At 33.9% G+C, this 25,613-nt stretch overlaps 1 long non-coding RNA gene across 1 annotated transcript in view; it reads left to right on the top strand.

Annotated features, from left to right (window-relative positions):
- LOC132683386 (uncharacterized) overlaps nucleotides 1-25,613 on the top strand; it is a 587,323-nt gene that overhangs the window by 560,920 nt on the left and 790 nt on the right. The gene's annotated exons all lie outside the window — the stretch shown is intronic.

A 25,613-nucleotide genomic window follows, 5' to 3' on the forward strand; every position in this document is an offset into this window, starting at 1 on the left:
GAGGCACCCATTAAAAAAAAGAAGAAAAAAAGAAAAAAAGAGGTAAATATGTAATATGATATATATATTAATTAACTCAATGGAGGAAATCCTTCCATAATGTGTAGGTATATCAAGTTGTACACTTTAAATATCTCAATATTTTGTCAATTATAACTCCATAAAACTGGGTGGGAGGAAGAAAATAAAAGCCAATAGAAGTGAACCTTCTTTTTTTAATGTTTATTATTTTTGAGCAAGAGAGACAGATAGCAAGCAGGGGAGGCACAGACAGAAAGGGAGGCACAGAATCCAAAGCAGGCTCCATGCTCTGAGCTGTCAGAACAGAAACTGATGCAGGGCTCGAACTCATAAACTGTGAGATGGTGACCTGAGCCGAAGTCAGTTGCTCAAATGACTGAGTGACCCTGGAAAAGAAGTTTCTTATGCTTCCACCACCATACACCGCACTGTATAAACCTGCCTGCATTTACATCCCTGTACTTCTCCCTCTTGCTGCTATGGACATTTGTGCTTCTATCTATGGTCAGGCTCTCTTCTAATGGACTCAATCCCAACTTTCCTTGTCTATTCAAGATGTGTTCCTTTGGAATTAACCTGTCTCTATTCCTTTGTCATCAATATTTGCCTTTCTATTAGGTCAATCCAATCAATATGCAAATATATTGTAATATATATCTGTTAAAAATTGCATTTGGTATTCTACACACGTTCTTATTCCATTGATGTCCTTTTTCTGTACTCAGTATGTGGTGTAGTGAAAGTATGAAATCAAAGACCTGGTTTCAGTTTTGGTCTGCTGCCTACTAACTATGTGATCTTAAATAGGGCCCTCGAATCTTTGAACCTCTGTTTCTTACTCTGTTAAATGTAAATTAGCATTACCTCCATGGACACAAAGGCAATTTTGAGGCATTGTCTCAAAGCATTCAAAGTGCTTTAAATATGATAACATTAATGTTCACTGTAAATCAATATGAGGTGAGTTCTATTGTTTCCTATTGTTTCTATTGTTTATGGATGAGAGTATCAAAGAAATAAGAGGTGAATTTGCATAAATATTACATTAAGTAAGGTGCAAAGCTAGCATTGGAAAACAGGCATGTTGGAGAAAATCAGGCTTTCCTTAGGTGTCAGAGTCTATTAGATCTCCATCAAATTTTATTCTACTATTTTTCCACATTAACAGAATTGTAGCCGGCACAAATCTGCCCAACATTACAATTTTTAGATTTCACTGCAGTTAGATATGACTAGTTTTCACCAGTGAAATATGAGCAGAAGTGATGTGTACCACTCCTAGTGTAATGGTCCTTAAGACAGTGGCATTGTCCCCTTTCTCATATTTTATCTCTCCTTCCAGTTGACCAGTATCTAAAAGTGGTAGGAACCTCCCTTCAGCTGTGTGACCTTAATGCCCTATGGCAGGGGTCAGTAAACTATGACCTAAGGGCCAAATATGTTCCATCTCTTGTTTTTATAAATAAATTCTTATTGGAACACAGGGTCATCCATTTGCTTATCTATGGTTGCTTTTACACCAAGACAGCAGAACTGTTATTATTGATATATATGCCACCATATTAGGTTTTATCTTTAATTTATTTATTATACAAGATTTCGATTTATTTTATAATTACTCCTTTTTAAAATTTAAAACTGTTCATAATTGTTTCAGTCAATTTAGACTATGAGATGATAAAGTCTACCTACCATTTTGAGTGGCACTTCCTAGCATACTCATTTATTTTCTTATTTAAAATTTTCCTGTGGGGCACCTGGGTAGCTCAGTTGGTCAAGCCTCTGACTTTTGATTTTGGCTCAGGTAATGATCTCACAGTTTCTGAGTTTAAGCCCTGCAAAGAGCTCCACACTGACAACATCAAGCCTGCTTGGGATTCTCTCTCTCATTCTCCCTCTATCCGTCACCCCTTCTCAAAATAAATAAATAAACTTTAAAAATAAAAATAAAAAATAAAATTTTGCTTGCTTATAAAGATTTATATTACACAAGAATTTTCAAGATTTACTTATGCCATAGTGCAAGTACCTAAAAGGACTACCATTTACATTACCCTAATTGTGAATAAATAAATAGACTTTTAGTACTCGGTTTTAAACATCTAGTTATAGGGGCACCTGGGTGGCTCAGTCGGTTAAGCGTCCGACTTCAGCTCAAGGTCACGATCTCACGGTCCGTGAGAGACCGAGAGAGAGAAGGAGACACAGAATCGGAAGCAGATTCCAGGCTCCAAGCTATCAGCACAGAGCCCGACGTGGGGCTAGAACTCATGAACCATGAGAACCTGAGCTGAAGTCGGATGCTTAACCGACTGAGCCACCCAGGTGCCCCAATTTCTTATTGAAATATATATTACATACAGAAAAGTGTTTAAATTGTAAACTCAATAGCTTTTCACAATGTGAACACACTAATGTAACCAGCCGCCGGGTCAGAAATAGAACTTTACGGGTACACGTATAGTATGTTCTCTTTTGTGCCTGACTTCTTCTACTCAGTGCAATGTTTATAAAATTCATTTGTATTTCATATGTAGCAATAGCTTTGTTTGTAAATGTATATTTGATTGTTGGAATAAAATCCAATGTATTTATCCATTTTAATTTTGATGAACATAATATATATATCCCTATATTCCTGAACATTATTTTTTTACATATGTGAATGAATTGCCTTTAGTCACATGAGTGGAATTGCTGAGTCATTTAGTATTTTTTAGCAGAAAGCAACAATCACTTCTCTAAAACGTTGCACCAATTCATATTTCTACCAGCATTGTGTATGTTCCAGTTACTCACCAATACATGGAATTGTCTGTCTTCCTCATGAATATGTATGACACTCTGGTTTTAATTTTCATTTCCCTAATAGCTAATGGGCATCTTTTTAAATATCTATTGACCAGTTGGCTCTCTGCCTTTATCAGGTACCTGTTCAAATCTTCTATCCTTTTTTCAAAAAATTTTGTCATCTTTCCTTTCTTTTTTTTTTTTTTTTATGATGAAGAATAATTTATTGCATAATAACATTTTTGCACCAATTGAAGAAAAGTAAGTGACTATTCAGTTTCATTTTTTAATTTTTAATTTAAAAATTTTTAAATTTAATTTAATTTTTTTGTTTTTTTTCATTAAAAAAAATTTTTAAAACAGCAACTAAATTGTCAACTGATCTCTTTGTGTGTTGCAGACAACCATTCACATTTTTCACCTCTCTACTCTTGTATGCATCAATGGAATCAGCTATATTACTTTAGCTTTCATGTTAAATTTTTATTTATTTATTTATTTATTTCCTTTCTTGTTGACTTGAAGGATTCTTCTATATGTTCAAGATAAGTACTTTCTAGTGTATTCACATTACATAATCTTAGTGTGCACTTTATAGATATCTCCTACTCTATAGCTTTATTTTTAACATATTAAGTGTCTTTGATAAGCAGCCATCTTTAATTTTACTATAGTCTTACTTATTTCTTTTCATGTATTATTTAATAAAGCTTTGCTTTTTTAAATTTTTATTTCTTGCTATTTATTATAGATGACACTTTCTTATAAAATATCTAGAAGACAAAGCACCCCACATTTAAATTTTATCAATATATACAATTTTGAAAGGGCCCTTGCAAAATATCTAATGTTAAAGATTTGTCAATAAAAAGCTTTATCTGCAAAAAAACCCTGAACAATAAAATATATTATGCTATAGAAATATTACTCTTAACATTAACACTCTCAGGATTTGTAATTAATCACAAAATACACTTCTCCCCAAATGGATAGGCATTACTATAATTATAAAGGAAGAATAGGAGAATATTGGTCTACCTTAAGGAAAGGATATGTTTCATACTTGAGAATCCAACACTATTTAAACTTCTCATCAGCAAAGCTGGCTACATTTTCTTGATTTAACAGTTAATTATACTGGAGCTAATTATTAAGCCTCATAATGAGTGATACATCAGAAACTACAGTATATGCCCTCTGAAAATGCAAATAAGCAATAAACATTTTCTTCTAATTTACTTCTATTTTTAATTTTCATATGGTAGTTTGATTGTCTGATCTCTGTCCATTATGCTTATTTACATAACTAAACTTTAAGTAGAAATGAAATTTCTCTTGATGTACTGATTAACCATAAGGAGCTGCTTAAAAAGAAAGGGTGATTATCATAAACTTCCTAGAAACTGCTTGATTTGATCCCAACCAACCCAAAACAGAGTATTCAGTCATTTTCAAAATGTAAATTGGCCTTACACTTATTTATTAAAATTTTGATTTAAAAAAAAAAAAACACGTTCAGAGATAGTGTGAGTTAAAGCCAGTATCTCATCACACTCTTGAAGCATAAGACACTGTATATTAAAAACAACTCGCTAAAATGAGTGAGGTTGGGTATAATCTCTTTTTAAAAATGCACATTTTTATATTCCTCTTTTTGGCTCATACACTGTGCCGTTTTTCCACTCAAAGATTCCATGTTGGAATGCAGTATGGTTTCAGTCTAAATATAATTGTCAGAATCATTTTTCCTGGGATAATGTGGTTATATATAATTTAAGTGTCATCGAAAGAATAATATAGTGTTTTTTAAAATATACTTCAAATTAACTTTCTGATTTGAGTCTGCCATTTAACAATGAGCATATTTTGGGGGTAGTAAATTTGCTATAGTCTTCGGAAGGAAAGCCAAATGTAAAAAAGAAAGAACATAAATATTTATTTATAGAAGACTCATGATAGATGAAAAAATTGAGGCCAATTTTTATGACAATTTATTTGATGTTGTTACTTGGTGGGTGCTGCTGACAATGTTTTAACGTTGGTGTCCCTGTCAGTTCCAAGCATCAGAATTGTGAAGGAAATGGAATGCTCTCTCTGCGGACATGGCTGACTCAGGAAACCGTCAAATCCCTCTCCACGTTTGATGCCAATGAAGAGGGTCCAGCCTTGCTGGTAGGGAGGATGAGAAGCAAATGAATTTAGAAGTTCAGAGCAAAGTTGTACAGTGAAAAAGTTTGTCCAGAAGCAGGCTTGAGAGGACCCAAACAGACCAAAGTCAAGAGACTGTAAGAGAACCATAGAACAAAGGATGGAGTCCTTTTTACATTAGAAGATGTAATAGAAATGTCAAGAAAATGGCTGTGAATTACAGTTTTCTTGAGTTTAAATACCCATCTGGACATTTTCTACATTTTAGATTTTAAATACATTTTGATACACTGTGAGTACAATAACATCTGTTGCTGCCTCAGAAGATCTTTGCAAAATTTAAGCATGGTAATTCATGGCTGTTACTTAACGCCATGCCTTGTATATGAGTAGTCAATAATATTTACTCTTGTTAATATAATTCAATATTTCTCCTCACTTCTGGCCTCTATTCCATTCCATTCCTTGAAGGAAAAATTCCCCCTATGTACCTTAAGGTTTCCAAATGGTTCTGACAACCAAATCAAATAGTGCCAGTATTAACATGATCATAAAATTCTTTCTTCTTCCTCTCTTTTCTCCTTTACTATCTTATCCCTTTCCTTGCTTTATTCCCTTCTTTGCTCTCCCTATCTCCTCTTATTTTTCTTTTTATGCTTATTGATTGGCTCTGGATATATGTGAGTAATATAATTCATATCAAGGAGAAATTATAGTTTAGTTGGCAGAAAAATGTGTAGAGAAATATTTATAACTCACTAGAATATGTAATAAATATTATTGACTTTGAATAAATTTCAGTTAACTTAATTGGTTAAACCTGAGAAGTTAAAAAAAAAAGCACCCATAAATCTATGTTGTCTAGATACGTGGGTCTCAGGCAAAGCATAACATAAAAAAGCTTACAGAACATATTGTATTAGTTTCCTAGGGCTGCCATAACAAAATACCACAAAGTTCATGGCTTAAAATAACAGAAATTTATTCTTTCGCAATTCTAGAAACTGGAAGTCTGAAATCAAGGTATCAGCAGGCACATACTCCTGAAGGCTCTATGAAAGGATACTTAGTGGCCTTTTTCTTGCTTCGGGTTGCTCCCAGCAATCCTTGACACTCTTTGGCCTGTGGCTGCACGATTCCATTCTCTGCCTCCATCTTCACACAGCCTTCTCTGTGTCTTAGAGTGTTCTTTCCTCTTTTAAAAAGAAATCAGTCATTGGATGTAGGGTCCACCTTACTTCAGTGTGATTGCCTCTAAACTGAAATAAAGTTCCATTTCCAAATAAGGTTACATGCCTGGTTCTGGGTTGACATGAGTTTTGGAGAAACACAATTCAAAACACTGCACATATAATGGCCCATGCTCCCCGTGCATATCAAAAGACACATCCTCCAATCACATCTACTGTATCATATGTGTACAGATAACACAGAGAGGCTTATAATCCAATAGGTCAGCTAAGAATTATGTGAACTTTTTAATTCTGTATTGTTTTTCTTTGACTATATATTTATTTATGTTTCCTAAAGTCAGGAGGACAGGTTAAGTGTATTAAAGACAGTATTAACCTTCTAAGTTTGACATTCAAAGGTTACCTAAAATGTTTGATTTTTTTAAAAAAAATTTAATGTTTATTTTTGAGAGAGAGAGAGAAAGAGAGAGTGAGAGAGAGAAAGCACAAGTGGGAGAGGGGCAGAGGGAGAGGAAGACACAGAATCTGAAGCAGGCTCCAGGCTCTGAGCTGTCAGCACAGATCCTGACACAGGGCTTGAACCCACAAACCGTGAAATCATGACCTGAACTGAAGGCAGACGCTTAACCGACTGAGCCACCCAGGCGCCCCTAAAATGTTTGATTTTATGGCCTTATTTTTAGCTCCTGGGAGAACAGTCTCTGTTATGTATATCTGGGGATGTTTACCCTCAGAAGAAAATTGCTGCAAAACCACAAATATAAATAAAAACAAAAATATAATTAACCTTAGGGAGAGTTTTTTTGGATAAAAGAAATGCAACTACTTGCTCTTAGAATTGAGAACCATTAACACAAAGTTTTATTAAATAAATATAACACATTTGTATTTAACATCTAGTTGAAGCATAAATAGCAAAGAAAAAGAATTTTTAAAATTAGAGAAAAAGGAGATATGAAAAGAATGTGAAATACGAAGAAAAGTGATAGAAAATAGAGAAATACAAAGAGAAGTAATGTCATCAAGATGGCAAAATCAGTTATTCTTGGCTCCAGTCCCCTGCACAAGAATACCAATTAACAACTATCCATAGACAAATAGCATCTTAAAAATCCCAGAACCTGGTTGTGGGTCTGAATCACCCTCTTGGAGCAGAGAGAGAGAGAGAAACCACATGAGAAGGGTAGGAAGAGCAATATCACTTTGACCACATCACTGCTGCCCCAGGCCTGCACAGCACTATGCCAGGAAGTTCCCCTAGGCCTAAGGTTTCTCTAGTGGGAAAAACAGAACCCAAGGTAGACATCCGGTGTCTCCGTTATTATTTTTTTTATATTTTATTTTTTTTTAGAGAGAGAGAGAGAGAGAATGGGGGAGGGGCAGAGAGGGAGACACAGAATCCGAAGCAGGCTTCAGGCTCTGAGCTGTCAGCACAGAGCGCGATGCAAGGCTCCAACCCACAAACTGTGAGATCATGACCTGAGCTGAAGTCGGAAGCTTGCTTAACCGCTTGAGCCACCCAGGCGCCCCACCCTGTGTGCAAATTCTTTTTTTTTTTTTTTTTTTTTTTTTTAACGTTTATTCATTTTTGAGAGACAGAGAGAGACAGAGCATGAGTGGGGAAGGGGCAGAGAGAGAGGGAGACACAGAATCCAAAGCAGGCTCCAGGCTCTGAGCTGTCAGCACAGAGCCTGGTATGCCGCTTTAACCTACAAACCTCGAGATCATGACCTGAGCTCAAGTTGGAAGCTAAATGGACTAAGCCACCCAGGTGTCCCCATTATTACAGGACACTTCTTGGAAAGGCTTTTTGGGTGTGTTTTCTTGGGGTTTAATGGGGGAATCTGTAGAACTGGACCACTGAGGATCATATAGAGACAGAGAAGGGGGAGCAGGGCTTACAGCAACTTGCACTTAGATCTTGGCGGATTGCACCCCTGGATTTTTCCCAGGCGACTCACTTAACAGCAGATCCTATTTCTCTATGATTTATTTTACTGTGTCCAGAACATCTCTGACTCATCAAGTGTTGGTTCCATATACCCAGAATTTCTTCTATGTTTGCATTTGTCTCTGTTGTTCTTCACAAAGAAAAATAAGGAATTGCAAAAGTGATATTTGGGATATTTTCCTTGCGACTGGATTTTCTTACCTACCTCTTTTGTTAAGTAAGATTACTTTTTACAATTAATAAAATGTATATATGCCCTTCTTCTCCAAAATGAAGAATAGTGCCTATGATATAATCACTTAATCATCATCATTTAGTGAAATATTCTCTCAATAATTATTGACCTTTACTGTGTGGTAGACACTTCAGAGATACTCCTTCTCCCAACCTGTAGATGACAGAAGAGCATATTTGTTAGACAATTTTTTAATTGTATTTCCTTGAAACTCTTTGGTTAAAAATCTTGCTATCTGCTTTGTGGATTGCCTGGTTCCAGCAAGAAATTATGGAATCCAGTATGGAGCTTTATAGTGCTCATGGGAGAGGTACAAAACAATATTGTCATTTTCACTGAAAATTAATGTAATCTTTAGAGCAAGATATTTTAGTATCACCTCTGCATTGCAAAATAGAGCATTTACACCTAGATGCAGACTCTCAAAACAACCTCAAGGTTAAACAATATGCTGATGCTAATGAAAAAACAGAAACAGTTATGGACTACTGCTTGCAAAAAATAGTTCTACATCACATGGAGTGAGTTGTTGACCTATGTTCTCACTGAGAACAAAAGGGATCAATTGCCAACTGCTAATTATGCTTCTCTGGGTATTTTTCCAAGAAAGTATAAATGATCACTAAGTGACTAAATGTCAGAAGAACAACATACCTTTAGTATCAGTAACATAAATTCACAGTTATTTGGAGTTAGGATATATGTTAGAGCTCAGATGTTTGAATGCTTATCTAAACTCTACTATATCCCTATCTTTAAAGAATGTCAGATGTCTTTTATTGCTACTTAACATCAAACATAGGAATGGAGATTATTCAAAATAATAATTCAATATTCTTACATATTAGTTACTTAAGGATAAGGAAATAACTTTGTGATATTGGTGATGATGAATGGTAGTATTTCATTCTGATATCAAATACCATAATTACGACTAATTATAGATTACAGGGGCCTGGTGATCTGGGCTAGGTCGATTTTTTTAGTGTCCTCAATAGTATTGTTACTGTGTTTTCTGATCCAGCCCTTTGAGCTATACTAATCCTTTAACTAGGCTGGGGGAGGGGGGGGTGGAGGAGGTGGTGAGGGAACTCTGCTGTTTGTTTCCATAGCATACAATTTCTAATATCAGAGCATTCGTTAAATTGTATCATAATTGTTATCTATTTTCTTCTCCAAACTAGCACAGTCTTAGTAGCCAATGGTTTCTATCTCTGTTCTCCACGGAAAACAGGATAACCCTTTCCTTTTAAGGGTCAGCTGGGCCTAGTAATTCACTTCTAACAAAAAGAACATGGCAAAAGTGATGGATTGTCTCTTTTAAGAGTAGGTTATAAAAGACTGAGATTTCTGTACTCATGCTTGTCTGTTTGTCCGTGTTTCTCTCTGGACCTTTCCATGTGCTTGCACCGAAGATGCAATCTGGTGAAACCTAAGTATTAAAGAAGTAAGGAAGGCCTCTGGCCAATTGCCAGAGGAGAATTGAAGCCTTCAATTCAATATCCCCTGAGGAATAGAATCATACCCAAAGCCATGTGAGAGAGTTTAGCAGTGGATCCTTCCCCAGTTGAGTCTTCAGCAAATACCTCGTTTGCAGCCCTGTGAAATACCCTTAACTGAGAACTCAGGTACCATGTCAAGCTCTTGAATCATAGAGATGATAACATAATAAATGTGTGTTCTTTTAAGTTGCGAAGTGTTGTGGCACTTTGTCACACAGCAATAACTAATACAATCATATATCATACTCCATACAAGGGTCAGATAATATTTACAATCAAATCCATTTCAAAAGAGAAGGTTTTTGTGTGTGTGTGTGAAATTTAGGAGTTCTAAACGAACATTAAATTTTCATGACTCTACCCAAAAATGTTCATTCCTTTCCATCATAAAATCATCACTAACCACACCGAGATTGGAGATACAGAGGTAATTGAGAGAAAAATCAAGAGATACAATTTGCTGCTTACATAGATTATTATAATCCATTAATTAATATATGCTCTTGTAATCAGCAAGAGTGTGGAACTTATTCATTTCAATATTCATTCTTAAACTTCACAAAACCCAAATGTACATATCTGGTAGAGGAATGCATACTTGCTTCATTTTCCCCAGGTCTGGTAGTCATCCTTTATAACGATTGGTAAGATTTCAGTTTTCCTTCTATTGTGGCTCATGGTAAAATTATAGTTTCAATTCAATTTTCAACCAATAAAATCTGTATTGCTTTTTGTAAAAAAATATCTTAATAGTCAGTATGAAGCATAGTCACAGCCTCTTCAACCTGATTGTGAAAACATGTGGAAGAGGAAGTCTTTGATAACCTGGCTCTCTGAGTGACTGAAGTGAGCAACAGCCATTGTCAGTTCATAATGGACATATTGTGAGAACAAAACATAAACTAATTTTGTGATAAAAGATTGACACTATGTGTTGTTACTGCAGCATAACTAGGTTTACCCTAATTTGCTCCTGGGGTTAAATTGATTCCATGAGAACAAATATGGATGCATGTTTGTTTGACAAACTGAAGCAGATAATTGACCATTCAAAGTTATCTGGTCTTAAGTTGCTTCCCAAAAGCTAATAGGGGAATAAGTGGTATCTGAACATTTTCTAGCCCCTCTGAGTTCTTTGTTACTTTTATTTTAATATTAAACCATTATATGCATATTGATATTATTACCCAATTTTTGTAAACATTAGATTATCATGTAGTATGTATAAAAAAGAGTAGTAAATGTAACATCTGCCAATTTTAATTTTGGGATTATCCCAAGGAATGAGTCATTTATGGTGTTCCAGCAATTTTTCTGTTCTTCTCATGAATTATCACCTTCAACTTTGCTGGATATTTTGGATATTCTCCTTACTTCTCCTTGAAGAAGTAGTCTATTCCACTGTTACAATTGCTCTCATTCTTTTTTTCTTGAACCTGGTCCAATCTCACAAAATTGTTCTTGTGAATATTGACTGATCTTCTCCCCCACAACCTGCCTCTCTTTCAATCTTTCCCATCTCTGTTGATGTCAACTTCATTTTTCTTGATGTGTAGGCCAAAGGACTTGATGTCATTCTTGATTGCTTGATACCTTTATTGACTGCGTTTATTGACTAGACATGTTCCATGCCCAGTCCATCAGTAATTCATTTTGCCTTGTCTTTAAAATACAGCTAAAATCCAATAAATTTTACAATGCTTCATGTGTTGCTACATGAGTCCAAGCTATCTTTATCTCTTGCTTGGTTTTCAGCAATAGCATCCTTAATGGCATTCCTGATTCTTTTTTGTGCCTTCTACAATCTATTTTCAATTTAGGTGCTCTAGTAACCTTGTTGAAAAGGAAGCCTCTAATGGCTTCTTATATCACTCATAGTGGAAATCTAAGCCCATAGGTCTGTAAAACTCTGTATGGTTGATACTTGTTTACCCACCTTAATTTATCTTTTGCTGCTTTCTCTTTTGTTTATTCTGTTGCAACTGTAATGGCCCCATCACTGTTCCAAAAATGCACTAGGCATGTCCTACCTTTGGGACTTGTATTTTCTATCTTCTCTTTCTGGAATGTGCTTCCTGATACTCCCATGGTCTATTCCCTCACTAATTTTACTTCTTTATTTAAATGTGATATTTTCAGTAAGATTTTCCCTGCCTACATTATATACATTTGAGTTTTCACTCTGACAGCATCAATTTCTATCCCTCTTTTCAACTATGTTCTTCTCCATAGCACTTATTACCTAAATTCTTACATAGTTTTCCCATTTATTTTATTCAATAATAGTCTCCAAAAGTAGAATGCAAGCTCCATAAGTACAGAGATTTTTTTTTTATGTTTTTGTTGCTGTATTCCTGTCACTTGGAAGAATGCTTATTTATTGAATTATTTAATGGAAGACTTGGCTCCTACCGTCAAGCTATGGACTATTTATTTACAAGGATGGTGATGCATGCCTTTCCCAGGAAGCTATTGTTTTGTTTTTTCCTTTTCCCTAGAAAACATTATTGAGATAGCTACTCCTTCTAATGTATCTGTTTATGAACTTAAGGAAAAAAATTAGCATTTATTGCCCAATTAGGAACCGATGCTATTCTTCCATCCCTATCATTATCATCTTGCATTTAAGGAGCCATAATGAATAAAAATGGAAGATCAAGATAGACTCCTCTAATTATAAAAATGTGATTCAAGATTTTAAATTAGTAAATTGTAACAGTTTGGGCTCCAACCCATGATAATTAATGATTACATTGTCTTAGTTTTCAAAATGTAATTATTGCTATTAAAATGTTTAATACACAAAGCAAAGCCTGCAGAAGCTTGCCTATGTGTTATTTTTTTTTTTTCCTTCCTATTCAAGAAACTAATTGGAAGTACCAGAACTAAGGATCGATGTACTTTGGCCTGATTAAAACTCTGGCATCAACTTTAGTATTAAGGAAAAAATGAAATTCTTTGATAACAGAAAAGGAAAAACATGCCAGAAAACTTGGATCAATTTTGATTAATTTCAACCCCAAATTCTTTTTTCTGAGTCTGTTTGTGTGATAACTTCCAGCCTGAATCTCTCAAAACATAATTCATATGTTTATTGTGCTTTCAAAGTGTCTTCTAATTTTATAGCCAATGAGAGCAATCCAATTACTGTTGTCACTCTTCTGATTTCCATAGCTATTTCTCATCAGTTTTCTTTTCACAACGTGGTATCATCTGTCCTAAACTATAACTTTTCAAAGCAATAATAATCTTATTTTTACCAAAAAAAAATCTCATGTTGCAACTCATCAAGGTGCTATTTGGTAATATATGATTTCTTTTCATTTGTGTTCTCTCTATGCCCTTATACGATTCATTACGCTGAGTTTTATACTTATTCCAAGCAAACAAAGAACTATTCTCCAATGACTTCCAACTTAGTTTTTTTTTTTTTACTCTTCATAATGTTTATTGAATGGCATACAGTCTTCCTCTCTATGAACTAACATACAATAAATTTTAGCTATCAGTAAACTAAACCAGGCATTAATGGTAAAATTATTTTGACTCAGATTATAATATTTCTCACATACCTCTGATTTGCTATCATCATAAAACTCATTTATGTGGTTTATAAAAGTGGCTCTCATGATGAATTATGTAATTCTGTACTTACCAATCAAGAAAAAAATGTCATTTATATTCATTTTATTTGCTCTCCTCAACTGAAATTATTCTTCTTTACATTGCTATCGAATCATAAAATGTTTGTTGAAAGTCCATATTTGGTTTATAAGATGTATACATTTCTAATCCTCATATTGTCTTTCAGCACCTTACAAATTGACCTTTGCTATGTATCTTTTTTAAATGTTCCCTACTTTCCTGGATTTTTGTTTACCTCAAAAAAAAAAAAATTCAAGGATATCCACAAACCCTGTTACAATCATTTTGTTGTTGCTGTTGTTTTGTTGTTCCTTTTTTTCTGTCCCCACTTTTCCCAGGAAGAATTAATTTGCTGCACAAATAGCTAGTGAGACTATCCCCTGAGCATATTCTCCTCACTCCATGTGGGTCATTTTACTGAACAGTGTTTAGTGAAGTCATGCTCAGATACTCCAAATGGTTTCAATATGAAATGTCTCTTTTCTCGTTCAGAACAGCAGACCGGTCTCACATCAACCTGCCTTTAGCAAGATTGAAACCAATTTGACGTCCTCCTCTATAGAAAGAAGTCTTTAATTAAATGACAAAATAGGCTTCCCTATATGGATCTGTTTCTGTCAATCCATAGAAGTGGTATCTAACGTAATGTTTCTGGTAAAAGCCTGTGGAAATGTTTTGGCAGTTAGGGTGGCAATTAATACATTTTATAAGGTCAAAAAAAGTGTGATAACTTTCCTCCACATATCACAGAGCATTCATTTTTGGAGACTGGAAATGAAAAACAAAGTTGCATAAAAAGAAAAATGTTGCTAAAATAAATTATGAGTTTAGATAATTGGGAAATATCAGCTAAACAATGACTGATATTAATATCCTTAATAAATAGTGATTTAGGACTAAATAAACAGATCTGATCTACTTGTTATATGTTAGTAATTTTATTCAGATCCACTTAACCATATCCTCAATCATGTAAAGTCTTAGATCTATGTCAAACAAGCAAAATTAAAGGGAGAACCAAAAGTTTAGATTTTATAGGACAAAGTACCAAAAGGCAATATACACAGAAGGTCTTCTTCAAGTATTGAGTAGAGTAATGGTTACTGCATATGTGTGATGACACTACCCAAGGCTAGGAAAAGAATTATCTGAAAATATTAGATGAGGTAGTGCCTGGGCTCTTACAAAGCCAAGAACAAGCCTATTCCAAACAGCCAGACTAGAAAAACTCATAGCATGGAATATTGAATAGAGTACTCAGGAATGCTTGCCTCACTAGTGCAGATAATTAGCTCTATACTGAACTCTGCCTCTAATCAGCCAAATGAAAAATAAAAGCAAAATCCAAAATTATCAGCCTATATCCAAGTCACTTAAGCATATTTCAGAAAAAAGCTAAAGAAAAATAGAAATACGAAAACATTCAGAACCCAACAAGGTAGAATTCACAATATTGGGCATCCTATGAAAGATTACCAGGCATGTAAAGAAGCAGTAAAACACAATTCAGAAGGAGGGAAATAATCAATAATGTTGGACTGAGAACTGAAATAGATGTTAAAATTAGAAGACAAGGATATTAAGAAATTATAACTATATGCAATATGTGTAAAAAGTAAATAGATGGAAACTTTATAAGAAGATCCTATTTGAACTACTAGAAATGACTATCACAATGCCTAGAAAGAAAATTACACTGAATGGAATTAATGGCAGATTAGAGACTGCAAAGCTAACAAGAAGGAATTCACAGTATTTCTTATTAGTTCTTAACCTCAAAATTCTATCTTCTAGAACTATTTAGAATTCTACCAAAGCATATCTAATAAAACATATACTGAATTTGCGGTCTTATATAGAGCTCTCATATACTTTATCAGAGAACAAATAACTATGTACTGGTTGCTCTATGGATTTAAAACTTAATATGAAAAAAAAATAACAGCCAGAATTTATTGTTCTATTGTATTTTTTTAAGTTTATTGATTTATTTTGAGAGAGCAAGAAGCAGAGAGAGAAGGACAGAGAGAATCCCAAGCAGCCTCCGCGCTGTCAGTGCAGAGCCCCATGTGGGGCTTGAACTCACAAACAGTGAGATCATGACCTGAGCTGAAATCAAGAGTCAGACACTTAACAGACTAAGTCACCCAGGCACCCCTATTGTTCCATTTGAAATAAGAATCTGAAAAACATGACTTCTCAACATGACAATTGAAGAAAACTCTTTCTTTCAATTTACCATTATGACAAAAACCAAAAAAGAACTCCCAGTTAACCTCCAATTTCCTTAAATGTATATGTGTCTATATATGTGTATGTGTATGTGTAGATGTAATTACACACAGACATATGGATTATATATACACACTTGTGTAAATACGTGTGCTTATACCCACACACATGTACACACACACACACACAGAGACATGCACACATATACACACACATTTATATTACTATTCAGATCTAATTTTCAAGAAAGGAACCAGAATTTCAAAATTAATTTTCATTTAGTTTGCATTTTGCTCAATATCTTCGCTTGTAAACATCTTGGCAAACAGAAGTGCTCAATTTTCCTTTTGTTTCTCTCCAGTTTCCTCTCAAATATTTGTTGTCTTTATATGATGATAGTAGTTCTGACAGTGAGGAAATCTCTAATGAAAGTTCCTGTTTGTATTGTGCTGCTCAAATCTGCTGTACATCTGGGCCACTCTAATGTACTTGGTGGGTTTGAATTTTCCCCCAGAACACATCACTAACTGAGCAGATTAGTTTTTATGACTGAAATATTGCCCATGTTAAGTATCTCTTTAGTCCTCCCGCAACTCTGGCACCAAAAAAAGAGAATTTAATGTTTTCATGTGTTTCATTTTAATTGAATTAGCTGCAAGAACGAAAAGCTTTTTCTTTTTAGATTGAGAAAGAATTGTTGCCTTGGTTCCAAGTCACTGCTTGGTAACCAAATAGCTCTTCTTTGCCTAGATTTATTATATTCCTACCTCTGTGTAGGAAAATTTTGTAGTCGGTGTTGTTTGGGACATTAGCTGCTGAGTCTTTCACTGACACATTCCTCATTAGGCCACTGAGAAAATTAAATAGATTCTATCAGTGTCTCTCCTAACACACTGGTGATATTTTATGTGCTGGAAGCTGAAGGCAGGGATATTTAACTGTGACTTCTAAGAACTAACTTCCCATTAGGTAACAAAATATTTTATGCTTCCTGTCAGGGTGGATGTGGTGGAATGACTGAGAAGTATCTTTTGTAATTTCCTCATCACCTATGAGCCAGATTAAATCCTGAAACTTGTGCCTAGAGTTGTTTCTAGCACTCTATCTTTAAAACAAACATAAAAGAGCCAAATATTTCCTAATTAGCGTTTCCATGTGCCCTAGGCTTTTGCCAACAGTCACTTTGAGGCCAGCCTTTTACAATTACATATGAGAATTCATGCACTTGGGACAGACTTTCCCTGACTCTGAGGAAGGTGCATATTGGTCAGGTTTTGGAGTCAGAAATACCACTCCTTACACTTCACTTTGATGCTTATTTGTATAATCATGGACAAAGTTCTTAATTTTTGAGTATCAAATTACTCTTCTGTGATACATAAGTGTTAATTCATTTTAGTTAGAGAGCAAGTTAAAATTAACCTGATGCAAAAATACAATGATTTAAACAAGCAGGAAGTTTATTTCTCTCCCACAAAAACAATTCAGAGTGGAGTGGTCCAGGGTTAACAAGATGGCTTTGTAATCCTAATGCATGGCTTCTACCTCTGGAATCAAGGCTCATAATCATAATTTCCAGCCAATGCAAGGTGAAATTCAGGCAAGCAGTTTCCATATTGAGGTTCTGATAAAATATACAGTCAACATTCCTGCTTTCTCCCCATTGGCCAGGGCTTGACTGCAAGGTCAACACAGATGCGTAGAGTCTGAGAGAATGTATCTGCAGCTGGTAGGTCATATGCCCAGCCGAAGAAGTAGAGAATGTATATTGGGAAACAATGAACAATTATTTGACATTAAAAATATGTAGTTACTGAGATTGCAGGAGGTAATATCCAAAGCCAGGTTGGATACAAGGCACATCATAATGATTTGATATATGTCCAGGCATTTTAATTAGTGAAATAATTATTTAATCTTTTCTTATGAATAAAAGCTCTTACAAATGGCCTTAGTTTCTTCACTGAGGTTTTAAAAATATAGCTGTGTGTTTATCAGCCAAAATATATGTCCAAGTTGAAGCCCTTGAACAACTTTAGCTTTCATAGTGGACAGTGTGTGTTTACCTACACAAAGTAACCAATGAATAGGAGATATTTATATTGAAGATTATTTTGTTATTTCAATTTTAGTTAGTTAACATACCATGCAATATTGATTTCAGGAGTAGAATTCAGTGATTCATTACTTACATACAACACCTAGTGCTCATCACAACAAATGCCCTCCTTAATACCCATCACCCATCTAGCCCATCCTCCACCCTCCTCCCTCCATCAATCCTGTTTGTTCTCTGTTGTTAAGAGTCTTTTGTGGTTTGTTTTCCTCTCTCCTATTTTCCCCTTACCATATGTCCATCTGTTTTGTTTCTTAAATTACACATGTGAGTGAAGTCATATGGTATTTGTCTTTCTCTGATTTACTTATCTCAGTATAATACATTCCAGCTCCATCCACATCATTGCAAATGGCAAGATTTCATGCTTTTTGATGGCTGAATAATATTCCATTGTATATGTATACCACATCTTTTTTATCCATTCATCCGTTGATGGACATTTGGTTCTCTCCATAGTTTGGCTATTGTTGATAATGCTGCTGTGAATATTGCAGTGCAGGTTTCCTTTCAAATCTGTGGTTTTGTATCATTTGGGTAAATACCTCATGGTGCAATTGCTAGATCATGGGGGTAATTCTGTTTTTAGCTTTTTTGAGGAAACTCCACACCGTTTTCCAGAATGGCTGCAGGAATTTGCATCCCCACCAACACTGCAAAAGGAATCAATCCTCTTCCTCTGCATCGTTGCCAACATCTGTTGTTTCTTGTGTTGTTAATTTTAGTCTTTCTGATAGGTGTGAGGTTGATCTCATCATGGTTTTAATTTGTATATCCCTGATGATGAGTGATGTCGAGCATGTTTTAATATGTCTGTTATCCATCTGGGTGTCTTCTTTGGAAAAATGTCTATCCACTTCTTCTGCCCATTTCTAAACTGAATTGTTTGTTTTGGGGGTGTTGTGTTTGTACGTTCTTTGTAGATTTTTGATACTCACCCTTTATCTCATATGTCATTTGCAAATATCTTCTCCCATTCCATAGGCTGCCTTTTAGTTTTATTGATGCAGAATATACCTTTACTGTGCAGAATTTTTTTATCTTGATGAAGTCCCAATAGTTCATGTCTGCTTTTGTTTCCCTTGTCTTTGGCTTTGTCTAGTAAGATGTTGCTATGGCCAACGTCAAAGAGGTTACTGCCTATGGTCTCCTCTAGGATTTTGATGGTTATCTCACACTTAAGTATTTCATCAATTTTGAGTTTTTTTGTGTGTATGGTGTAAGAAAGTAGTTCAGTTTTATTCTTCTGCATGTCGCTCTCCAGTTTTCCCAACACCATTTGTTGAAGAGACTGTCATTTTTCCACTGGATATTCTTTCCTACTTTGTTGGAGATTTTAAAGGATCTAGGTTGTAATGTTGCAAATACTCTAGCTGGAAAGAGAATTGTATTATATCATGATCATGGGCTTTAGAATCATAAAATTCTTTTTTGGGGATTCCTGCTTAGCTGTGTAATCTTGGAGCAAGTATGTTTACTTGTCAAGACAGTGTTAATTGTTTTTATATGTTTTTTAATATGGAGACCCACACAATAAGCACTCATACACCCTCCACTAAGAGAAATAATAGCAGTCCTGTCCTATTTAAATTTGATCTTATAAATCCCTTTGAAGAAATCAAAAATGATTACATATAAAACTGAATTTATTTTCTACCCTTTCCATTCACAAAATAAATACTATTGTGATTTGTCTGTATCCTGTTTATGTTTTTAAACTTATTCCATACATAATATTGTATGTGCTTTTTATGTATGTGTGTATATTTATAACATATACATATATATATGTTATACGCACACACACACACACACACACATATATATATATATATATAGAGAGAGAGAGAGAGAGAGAGAGAGAGAGAGAGAGACATATATATAGACCCTTCTGCAATTACTTTTTTCTATCACTGTTGTTTTTAGGGTTTCTCCTCAAGTCTAAATCATTTATTTTAATTTGGGAAATAATTGTGTTACATTGCATTTATTCATTCCCCAATTGGCAGGTATTTAGGTCAATTTTTTATTATTAAAAACAATGCTTTATTAAAGATCTTGTACATCGGTACTTGTGCAATACACATACACAAGAATGTCAATGGGACATTACATAGAAGTTCAGTTGCTCTCTTGTAGGGTACATGCATTTTGAGCTTTGTAGATAGTGGTAGACTGTTTTCCAACTAATACTTCCAGCTGCAGAGGAAAAGAGTTCTAGTTATTCTATATTCTCACAATGCTTACTACTATTGGACTTCTAATTTTTCAAATTTGGGGAGTTTAAAATAATACCTCCTTATTCTCTTAACTTGCATCTTTCTGAGTACTAGTAACATAATCTTTTCATATCTTTATTTGCCATTCTCTTTTTCTTTTCTGTGTCTTATTTGTTTCTGTGTACATTATTAAAAATGGTCATTTCCATATTGATGTGTAGGTAGTAATCAAAGATCTAATGCTTTTGTCTGTTATATATGTTACAAATATGTTTTCTAGATCTTTTGTTTGTATTTTAAATTTTCTAATAATGCCGTGTCATATGAAGTTTATTTTTTATTTGAACTTAATGAAAAATTTTCCTTTTTGTTTATGATTGTATATGTTCATTTTTAAAGAGATATTTCCTACCCTTAGGCTGTAAAATGTCCTTGTATAGTTTCTTTTAAACAATTTGGAAGGTTTTTTAAACATTTAGATCTTTAATCCATCTGGAATTTACTTTTGTTGGTATGAGATATATTAACAGCAATTTGATTTTAATTTTCCATATGAATAACTAATTATTATAACACTATTGAATAGACAAATTTTCCCAATTCCATATTCTCTTCCCTTTTGCTCCATACTTTCTAATCCTTTCCCCCTTTCAAGTCTATCCTATCCCTATACCCTCTCTTTTTTTACCCATTTCCTTTATTTGTCCTGTTCTTCCCTTGTTTATTTTTCCTCTTTCTTTATCTCTTCCTCTTCCTTTTCATAATTATTATTATTAAATTAGTGTATATACCAACTTAACAATCAAATAGCAAATCATCTAAAATAATAAGTAAATTAAATATTTTTTCTTGCAGAGTCAAACAAAAATATCCATTGCTGATTCATCTTCTTTATTTATTAGGCACTCATGATTCAGAAGTGAACAAGACAGAGAAGATCTGCAGCTTAATAACGGTTTAAATATAAGCATGTGCAAAAGTGGAAACCTATTTATTATGATAGCTACAATTTCCAGAAGCAGTTGACTGGGCAGCTCCAGGACATTCTCAAACATAACAAGTAGATGTCATATAGGCATATTTATAATTTTTTAAATGTATAATACATAAATGTATGCAGTATGTAAATACTATATATGTTATATAATAAATACAAATGTTATTATATAAATATAAATAACTATGTCTATGTTTATAATAGCCTGGGATGAAGTTAAACATTTATATCAAAGAAAGTAAGACTTTGACATGCTTTTTGCCATTTTGAAGACTTAATTCCCAAACGAGGAGTTTAAAAACCAGTCTAAATTCAAGTTCTTAAGCTTATAATGACTGATCATATTATTCTCTAATTCTAGGTGATGATAGTATACTGAGTTAATTTTAAATTTGTGCTACATTGCAAATATTTGTAGTGGAAATATAACGTGTCTGACACCACTTACGAACTGTAGCTAAAATAGTTTGTTGGAGCACATAAAGTACCACCATGCATATTAAACAGATGTATTAAATCTGATTTAAGAGAATTAAGGAAATCTTCACTTTACACCCATTGCCCTTTCACAATGCTCTTGGCAAACCCTGACAGTCCACTCTATCTCCCAGTAGCTTATTATATATAAATCACTTTTCTTCTCAAAAATATATTGGTTTGTCTTTCCTAAGGTTGTTTTTACACATAATAATTATTTGTTTGTTTGTTTTTTAAATCCAAAAGACATTTTGGTTAAACTACCAAAACATGTCTTAATCTGATTAAGAAAAAATGGAGGAGACAAGCTATGCTTAAAATACCTAAGAGGAAAATTTCATTTCATTATTGAAAAGACACCTGATTTTTGTTCCTTAGAAATTTTAATGTTGTCAGATCACTCTTAAAAATGTTAAGATTATTAAATTAACATCAATCAAATTCTGAACCCTAGAGATATTACATGTCCTTTGCAAATTACTCTGCCTTCTTGGTGAATCTCATTTGATTTTTTTTATTTAAAAAGAAAAAAAAAAGCTAAATACTTTTGCCATACCATTAGTCTTTAGGGCCTATCAATTTACCTGATAATAACTTAAATTTATTTGTATATTTTAATAAATATTTTTAATTGCCTGGTATATCAGGCTTTAAGTTTGGTTTACATAAATAACAATTGATTCAGAGGGGTAAGAAATAATTATTGACCAGGCTTTAGCAACTAAGAAGGAAAAGGTACTTATAAGAAAATACTAAAATTAATTGTGAGAAGTATTGTCATATTAGTTTGTTTAAAATAGCATTATTGAGATTCATAAATTTACTTGAAAAAATTAGAGAAGGTGACTATTATGCTACACAACGAAAGATGATTTTTTGTTCATTGGAGGAAAATTCAGACCACAGTAGAAATGAGATTAAGATAGGTATTTTCAAATAGAATAAGCATTGTGAGCAGAGGTACATATAAATTTCCCTAGTGTGTACAAAGAACTATAAATATTTATTATTATTATATTTTTTTAATTTTTTAATGTTTTATTTCTATTTATTTTCAGAGAGAGAGATCACAAGGGCAAGCATGAGTGGGGGAGGGGCAGAAAGAGGGAGAGAGAATTCCAAGCAGAATTCTGTGCTGCTGTCAGTGCAAAGCTCAATGCAGGGCTTGATCACATCAAATGTGAGATCATGACCTCAGCTGAAATCAAGAGTTGGATGCCCAACCGACTGCGCCACTCAGGCTCCCCTATTACTATTATTTTAATGATAAAAGAATAAGGATGAAAAAATAATCCTGACCAAGTCTGTAAAAGATAAAACTAGCAGTGTCCTGGGCAAAACACATAATAAGTTGAGTGTAGGAAAGATTGAGTGGGAAGGGTATGGGGTACTATACAGTTGAATGATTCTACTAAAACTGGGGACCTTATGAAGGCTGATAGACCAAAACAAAAGTAAGGTAAAATAAAGTTTCCACATACATTTGACGGACATTTCAATCAAATAGGAACCAAATTAAGCAACCATCATTATTAAAATATGATATATTTCTATACATTAGGCTGACTCTTGGGGGAAAATATGACTTGGATGTTATTTATATAAGGACTCATGGTTTGCAATAGTGGTGGTATTATCACAAAGGTATTTATGAAATGTGTATATTTTTATTTATCAAAATGATTAGAAGCAAACATTGGTCTTCAGCGGGTGGTGGTCAGAAACACTAGACAATCTACAATATTTAAAATAGTCTTGCACAGTACGCAGAATGATCTCATGGTCAGCACAAATTGTCAGTGTGCACCAGTTTTTCGTGTAACTGAAAAACCTGTTTAAAACCATTTTAGACCAGAATTTTACTTCAAACTGGAAATAAATATAGCTTACTTTTGTATTATTTAATGGCTATAGAATTCCCAGGAGTGCTACTAACTTGCAAATAGAGAGATACATTTTCTTCCTTCAAAAACTTATAAGAATTGTTAACCATTTCATAAAATCACATCACTGAACACAGCACTGTTGGTGGTTTTACTAATTTATTTTTTTGGATTTGCACATTTTTTAAAATATAATTTGTTGTCAAATTGGTTTCCATACAACACCCAGTGCTCATCCCAACAAGTGCCCTAGAACTGCCGACACAGCCAAGCTGCATCAGTTTATTTAGCTATGATTTTTGTTGATAATCTTACATATAGTTGTGCTATATGGCTCCCTTATGTTTTCTAGGTATGTTATAACAATATTTATATGCTGAAATACGTACTATTTAATTATAACTTGTTTTTTATCTCATCTTTATATAGTCATCCATATATGTAGTTTGGCAATTACAATACTTACTTTCAAAACTATGTATGTAGGTAAGTTAGTTGCTCCATGAATTTTATTAAGGATAATAAAGATGTTGTCAAATTAAGGGTTTGAAAATCATAAGTCTAAATACATTAGTTAGAATTTACCATAGATTAATCGCAATAATGTGTTAAAAACTTTAAAATGTATAACCCTCTTTCATCCACATCTTACCATGTGACCTTCATACCACTGTGTAAAGTAGAGCAAGAGTTCTTTCTAAGACTTGTTTTCCAGATGTGGAAAGTGAGCCTGAAAGAGACCCCACAACTCTTCAGTGATCATATAAATTTAACAAGTACCAGATCCAGAAGGGAATCCAGGTCTCCCTTCTTCCATTTCGAAAATACCATTACCTCTTATTGTTGCCCTATGATGTAGTGAACACAGACTATTTTATTTTATAATAATTGTATTCTTTTTCTTTACTACTAGAATGTTCTCACATATAGAAGGTTGTCCACTGTTTGGCCATTTTAAGCTTTCTTTAAACTCAGAAGTGACACGAAATGTTTATTTCCTACTGTAGTCTTACACAAATGTACATCTTCAATAATAAAGTGAACTTGGATACTTAGCAATATTCTGAATATTTCAGAGCAAAAGCAAAACAAACAAAAACCCACTTATAATTTCAGCCTTATCATCTAAATATTTTTAATGAAGACAATACTTTTTCTTTTCAGAAAGAAAAATACTGTCTTGTTCTGATAATTGTAGTGAACTTGTACACTGTCTTGTTTTTTAATACTGTCTTGTTCTGATAATTGTAGTGAACACTTCATTTCATTTTCTTGCTCTCGACTTAAGTCTGGGTAGTTTTTCTGCCTACTAATATCAGATAATGTTTTGATTGCACAGATGATGTATAGTGGCAGCAAAGGACACACTAGTTGCTTGTAATGAATAGTTTGTGATTGTGGCTTTCCAACTTAACCATTAAGAATAAGACTGTTCATGTTTTGCCTCAATAGCAACAGAACTGTGGTCGTATTTTTTTTGCTGTTTCCTAAAACTTCTTAGCCTAAAATGGTTTTACCTCTATAGAATAGATAAATGCTAAAATACTCAATGGAAAGATTGTAACATTTTAGGAATAATAGAAGAACACATATTAGAAAACCAAAAAACTCATCCAGAACTACAAATTTAGTTGAATGGCTAATCACTTGTGTTTCTGAGGTCTTTTATTAAGGTAAATGCCAACAGAGTCAAATGCATATTTACACATTTTAGAAATGCATTTAAACCAATTATTGGTTGTTAGAAAAACATTGCATAGCTGTATAGTTTCTCTCTGAGGAGCAGTATAAGAAATATAGATAGCATAGTTAATGTAAATATTTCAGGAAAAAATGTCATAATAATGAATTTCATTCTCACCAGAACTTATCATCATTCTTCAGATTTCTCTTCAAATTCTCTTCTCTTCTACCAGTTTCTTCTCCTTACCTTTCCTTTTTCTCTTTCTTCTTTCTTTTGTTTCTTCCTTTCTCCTTTTCTAGATTTGCACTCCACCATTTTAACTAAAATTTAGAGGTATGCATTACTACGTGTCATGTTTTTTTTTTAAATTTTTTTAATGTTTATTTATTTTTGAGACAGAGAGTGACAGAGCATGAATGGGGGAGGGGCAAAGAGAGAGGGAGACACAGAATCAGAAGCAGGCTCCAAGCCATCAGCCCAGAGCCTGACGCGGGGCTCGAACTCACGAACCGTGAGATCG

The sequence above is a fragment of the Panthera onca genome, chromosome C2 (genome assembly GCF_046562875.1).
Source record: "Panthera onca isolate mPanOnc1 chromosome C2, mPanOnc1 haplotype 2, whole genome shotgun sequence".
Lineage (NCBI taxonomy): Eukaryota > Metazoa > Chordata > Mammalia > Carnivora > Felidae > Panthera > Panthera onca.